A 7,197-nucleotide genomic window follows, 5' to 3' on the forward strand; every position below is an offset into this window, starting at 1 on the left:
ATTAATGTCAGATATATTGTAATGTATGAAAGTTCAATATTTTGATTGGCACATTTTTGAAAGCAGAGTGAGTTATGTGGGGGAGAGGAACAAAGAGACAACTAAGTTTGATTACACTATGTTCTGTAACATTATTTTTGTTTCTGGGTTAGAAATGTCATTTCCTATTTGTTCTCTCATTAAGACATGGAAAAAGTTTATTAAGCTGCAAAAATGTTGTTATTGCAGGACATCCTGCAGCACATTTTGCTAGTTTTTCAATGAGTATCTCATCAACTCTCAAGAGTTTGTAGCAGCCACAAAAATGAAGTTACTGGAGTAGAACTACTTTCAAAGTAAGTAAAGTTGAGTCTCAGTTATCCAACATAAACGGGCCAGCAGAACATTGGATAAGCAAAAATGTTGGGTAATAAGGAGGGATTAAGGAAAAGCCTATTAAACGTCAAATTATATTATGATTTTACAAATTAAACACCAAAACGTCATGTTTTACAACAAATCTACAGAAAACGCAGTTCAGTACACGGTAACGATATGTAGTAATTACTGTATTTACGAATTTAGCACCAAAACATTGCTATTTATTGAAAACATTGACTACAAAAACATTGGCTACTAAAAGGCAAACTTTTTGTGTGTGTCAGGAGCGACTTGAGAAACTGCAAGTCGCTTCTGGTGTGAGAGAATTGGCCGTCTGCAAGGACGTTGCTCAGGGGATGCCCGGATGTTTTGATGTTTTCACCATCCTTGTGGGAGGCTTCTTTCATGTCCCCACATGGAGCTGGAGCTGACAGAGGGAGCTCATCCATGCTCTCCCCGGGTTGGATTCAAACCTGGAAGCCTTCAGCTCAGCAACCCAACCTTCAAGTCGCAAGGCTTAATCCACTATGCCATCGGGGGCTCCAAAAGCAAACTGTGTTGGATAATAAGGAACATAAGTGAAGATTGGATAAGTGAGACTCTACTGTATTACTATTCACACTTGACTCCAACAGACAAGAGTTCTTTCTCCCACCCTGGACATTATTCCACAGATATATAAACCCCACTTGCCTCGTTTCCAACAGACCTCACAACCTCTGAGGATGCCTGCCATAGATGTGGGTGTAACGTCAGGAGAGAATGCTTCTGGAACATGGCCATACAGCCTGGAAAACACACAGCAACCCTATGTTGAAGTAGTTGGGAAAGTAGAAGTGTACCTCAATTCATAAAAGATTCCTTATTTAACTGAAAATCGGCTTCCAAGGGAATATTATGGAAAGAAAAAATAAATAAGAGGAACTCAAAGTTTTCTTATATCAGACTTTGTCTGCAATCAACACAGAGCAGAAATGGAACCACCAGATCGCCTAAGCCTTGCATCAATAGAACCATTCTGAACCTGAAAGATTTGCCAGAAAGCTTCTTACAAAAATCCATCCTGGAATCTAGGAATGACCATGATTTCACTCGCCTCGGCTTTCCTTATGATTTCCACTTTGGCAGACAGATACATGCTTTTTAAAAATATGCTGGTTTGTTTTTGTATTTTAGTGGTGTTTTTATACCCTGCTGTTTTAATTGTTGAATCAGATTTGTGATTGGCAAACTCTGTTGTTTCCTGCATGTAAACCGCCCAGAGTCCCTTCGGGGAGATGGTGGCAGTGTATAAAAAAGTTATTATTAATAAATAAAGTTTGTTGTCGAAGGCTTTCATGGCCAGGATCACAGGGTTGTTGTATGTCTTTCGGGCTGTGTGGCCATGTTCCAGAAGCATTCTCTCCTGACGTTTCGCCCACATCTATGGCAGGCATCCTCAGAGGTTGTGAGGTATGGAGAAAACTAAGCAAAGAGGTTAATATATATCTGTGGAAAGTCTAGGGTGAGAGAGGTCAGTGTGAATGTTGTGTAGTTAATCACTTTAATTAGCATTGAAAAGCTTATCTGCTGTCTTCTTCCTGCCTCTGGGGCATCCTTTGTTTAGAGTCGTTAACTGCCCTAGGTTGATTCATGTCTGGAAATCCTCTGTTTTCAGAGTGTTGCTTTTTATTTACTGTTCTGATTTTTGAGTTTTGTAATACTGGTAGCCAGATTTTGTTCATTTTCATGGTTTCTTCCTTTCTGTTGAAGTTGTCCACATGCTTGTGGATTTCAATGGCTTCTCTGTGTAGTCTGACATGATAGTTGTTAGAATGGTCCAGCATTTTTGTGTTCTCAAATAGTATTCTGTGTCCAGGCTGGTTCATCAAATGCTCTGCTATGGCAATGGTGAAACAGGGCTGTGATGTCTTCTGGGAAGTTTTGTTTGATTAGTGTGAGGGTGTCAGCTACTGGGACTTTGGTAAAAAGGGACACCACATCAAAGCTGATCAAGATGTCCTTGGTGCTTAGATTGAGAACAAGCCATGAGAGTCAAGACAAAGATCCACCCAGAGGAAAGGTGTTCTTACCATACATCAAGGGAACTACTGACCGCATAGGGAAGCTGATGAAGAAGCACAACCTACAAACTATCTACAGACCCACGAAGAAAATCCAACAAATGCTACGGTCAGCGAAGGACAAGAGGGATCCTCTCTCTTCTGCAGGAGTCTACCGGATACCATGCAGCTGTGGACAAGTCTACATAGGGACCACCAAACGCAGCATTGCCCAAACAAGAGTCAAAGAACATGAAAGGCACTGCAGACTAATTCAACCAGAGAAATCAGCCATAGCAGAGCATTTGATGAACCAGCCTGGACACAGAATACTATTTGAGAACACAAAAATGCTGGACCATTCCAACAACTATCATGTCAGACTACACAGAGAAGCCATTGAAATCCACAAGCATGTGGACAACTTCAACAGAAAGGAAGAAACCATGAAAATGAACAAAATCTGGCTACCAGTATTAAAAAACTCAAAAATCAGAACAGTAAATAAAAAGCAATACTCTGAAAACAGAGGATTTCCAGACATGAATCAACCTAGGGCAGTTAACGACTCTAAACAAAGGATGCCCCAGAGGCAGGAAGAAGACAGCAGATAAGCTTTTCAATGCTAATTAAAGTGATTAACTACACAACATTCACACTGACCTCTCTCACCCTAGACTTTCCAAAGATATGTATTAACCTCTTTGCTTAGTTTTCTCCATACCTCACAACCTCTGAGAATGCCTGCCATAGATGTGGGCGAAACGTCAGGAGAGAATGCTTCTGGAACATGGCCACACAGCCCGAAAGACATACAACAACCCAATAAATAAAGTTATTAGTAATAATAAAGTTATTATTATTATTAAATAAGGTTACTGTTTATTATTAATAATAAAGTTGTTATTAGGGTTATTATTGACACAATGACATTGTATGACACAGCAAACAAGATAGACGTGCTGGATTTCGTATCACAAAATCACAAGTTGAACACTTCCCAAGTGTTTAGGACTGTGTGATGTATTTTCGGATGATGCGCACAGATTTTTGGATTATTATTATTATTATTATTATTAATAATAAAGTTGTTATTATTATTGTTGTTGTTATTATTATTACTTCCCTTAGGTAGAAAAAAAATGAAAAGCACCAATACAGCATGGGTAACACTTGGCTTGAAAACAATCTATGTCAAAGGGATCCAGGAGTCTTAGGAAACAATATTGATTTTTGCCATTGTATATATGGGATGCCATTTCTTTATTATGTTGTTGTATAAAGTATTATTTATTTATTTACAGTATTTATATTCCTCCCTTCTCACCCTGAAGGGGACTCCGGGCGGATCACAATGTACATAAACAAGGCAAACATTCAATGCTATTAGACATACAGACAGAGACCGAGATGAAGACACAGAGGCAATTTAATATTTTTCCAGCTTCCAGGCTTCATGAGGGTGTGCTTGACTCCAGCCACAGGAGGAGCTGCTGCTTCATCATCCACTGTGACACCGAGTCCTTGATGGACTACTTCCTCATTCCTTTCTGCACAATGCTGGATGATTTTTGTGGTGTCGTAAATTAGTTAAATTAGCCTCCCCATATAAGCAGTACCTAAATTTTCCTACTTGATAGATGCAACTATCTTTCAGGTTGCTTAGGTCAACAAACGAGGTGGGCTACTCAATCTGATGTTGGTTGGTTTCGAACTCATGGTCTCTTGGTCAGTAGTGATTTATTGCAGCTGGCTACTAACCAGCTGCGCCACAGCTTGGCCCTTAAAATAGGTTTAAAATTTTGGTATCCATTGGGGTGGGGGGTGTCCTGGAACAAAACTGCAGCAGATACCAAAGACCCAATTCATATGGATTTCTAACTCTGCAAGTTTTATTAAAACTCAAAAGGCTTCTATTTTACAATGATATGGGGGGTCTCTATATCCATTGGAGTGGCCTATAGCTTATTGTAGGGTATAGGTAAAGGTAAAGGTTTTCCCCTGGCATGAAGTCTAGTTGTGTCCGACTCTGGGGGTTGGTGCCCATCTCCATTTCTAAGCTGAAGAGCCAGCATTGTCCTTAGACACCTCCAAAGTCATGTGGCCATTGGCATGACTGCATGGAGCTCCATTACCTTCCCGCCGGAGCGGTACCTATTGATCTACTCACATTTGCATGTTTTCAAACTGCTAGGTTGGCAGAAGCTGGGGCTAACAGCAGGAGCTCACCCCCGCTCCCTGGATTTGAACCTCCAACCTTTTGGTCAACAAGTTTAGCAGCTCAGTAATGATATATTGTAGGGTATAGCAGCCCCATTTCTATTTAATTTGAATTCTTTAGGTTCAATTGCAAGGGCTGGATTTAAAAAAAAGACAACATCCAGAATGTCTCTAAGCAGTGCTGCAATGGATAATCTGGAGATTCAGGGAGTAATAGTCCAATAAGCGTGACTTCTCTGAGTTCTGGGTATTTCTGAGCTCAAGTTGGCCGTGCCAAACCCTAAGACCTTTATTCCAACAAGAGACTGAACCTTGTTTGGAAACTGTTCAGAAAGAGGAACTGGAAAGTTGGGATTAGCAACTTCCTCAGCAACCAAGGGCATGCGTTCAGAGGCTCGTTTTCCCAGCTTTTCCAGAACTGAAACTTGGCTTTCAAAAGAATGAGAGGAGAAGCAGCTTCTATTTTAAGGCCAAGAGCCCTTTTCGGGTGGTTTCTCTCTGGAGCTTCTCTTTGCCCTTCATTTTGCAATTGCACTTTGAACCGATGTGCTGATCCATCTTCAGCCATTCATACAAGTACATTGATATGTGTTGTCAAAGGTTTTCATGGTCGGAATCACTGGGTTGCTGTGAGTTTTCTGGGCTGTATGGCCATGTTTCAGAAGCATTTTTCCTGACATTTTGCCAGTAGGGTTGTTGTATGTTTTCTGGGCTGTATGGCCATGTTCTAGAAGTATTCTCTCCTGACGTATAGCCCACACCTGTGGCAGGCATCCTCAGAGGTTGTGATGTATGGAGAACTAAGCAAGGAAGGTTTATATATACCTACTAGCTGTGCCCGGCCACGCGTTGCTGTGGCGAAGTCTGGTGGTATGGAAAATAAAGTATTGATGAATTGGTGGTAGTTAAGGTAAAGGGTAAAGGTTTTCCCCAGACATTAAGTGCAGTCATGTCTGACTCTGGGGGTTGGTGCTCATCTCCATTTCTAAGCCGAAGAGCCGGCATTGTCCGTAGACTCCTCCAAGGTCATGTGGGATGACTGCATGGAGTGGCATTTCCTTCCTGCCAGAGCAGTATCGATGCACTCACATTTGTATGTTTTTGAACTTCTGGGTTGGCAGAAGCTGGGGCTAACAGTGGGGGCTCACTCTGGTCACCCAATTCAAACCTGCAGCCTTTCAGTCCGGAAGTTCAGCAGCTCAGCGCTTTAACACGCTGCGCCATCAGGGGATATTATTTCCTAAAGGTTGTGAATATACAAAGTTTCTGATTGTTATTTTTTTTGTCTGTTGGAGGCAAGTATGAATGCTGCAATTAGGGAAAATGATTAGGATGTAATGGCCTTGCAGATTTAAAGCCTGGCTGTTTCCTCCCTGAGTGAATGTTTTGTTGGGAGGTGTTAGCTGGCCCTGATTGTTTCCTGTCTGGAATTCCCTTGTTTTTAGAGTGGTGTTGTTTGCGATATTTTATGTGCTTCTACTGTCTGTGGCCCTGAGAAAACAGAGGATTTGCCAGACTTTGATGATGGGAATACTTTGTTGGGAGGTGTTAGCTGGCCCTGATTGTTTCCTGTGTGGAATTCCCCTGTTTTCAGACTGTTGTTCTTTATTTAGTGTTCTGATTTTAGAGATTGTATTGTTCTGATTTATTATACCACATTAATTTTTATATATTCAGATTTTAGTGTTTTTGAATACTTGGAGCCAGATTGTATTCATTTTCACGGTTGACTGCAACACAATAATAATAATAATAATAATAATAATAATGATAGTAATAATGATGACTTTGGTAATACACAATGCTTCACTCCCTTCTCAGCTTCCTTTCTGGAAGAATTTCTTGGGAGATGTTAGGTGGCCCTGTTTGTTTCCTTTGTGGAATTCCCAATTTCCCTGCTTTCAGAGTGTTGCTCTTTATTTACTGTCCTGGTTTTAGAGATTATATTGTTCTGCATTATTCTATCCCAGTAATTATTTCATGTTAAAGTAGAATCTCACTTATCCAACATTCGCTTATACAATGTTCTGGATTATCCAACACAGTCTGCCTTTTCGTAATCAATGTTTTTGTAGTCAGTGTTTTAAATTCATTGTGATATTTTAGTGGTAAATTTGTAAATACAGTACAGTAGAGTCTCACTTATCCAACATAAACGGGCCGGCAGAACGTTCTGCTGGCCTGTTTATGTTGGATAAGTGAGACTCTACTGTATTAAAATACTTTTAAACCAGTGGTCTCCCATCCAAGTTTTGTCCAGGGTTGACCCTGCTTAGCTTCAAAGCACAGCAACTGATGACGTCAGATAGAACGCTAGTCTTCCCTGCTTATTCCTATTGGTCGAACGCACTTTCCCAGCCGGGCTCCAATTTGGCTTCTAAATATTATTATTTTTTTCTGTTTCATGGATTTTATTAATCTTTTAAAGGTGGGTTTACTGGTTAACTAACCCACCCAAGTAGTAACCAGATTAGGCAAGAGTTTCACAAAGTCGCTGTTTCTTTCAAGCCTAACCGCTCCTCCCGACAATCTGCCCGACAACCGATGACGCGCACTGGTCAAGCGGCGTTTCCTT

Source organism: Anolis carolinensis, chromosome 2 (genome assembly GCF_035594765.1).
Source record: "Anolis carolinensis isolate JA03-04 chromosome 2, rAnoCar3.1.pri, whole genome shotgun sequence".
NCBI classification, from domain to species: domain Eukaryota; kingdom Metazoa; phylum Chordata; class Lepidosauria; order Squamata; family Dactyloidae; genus Anolis; species Anolis carolinensis.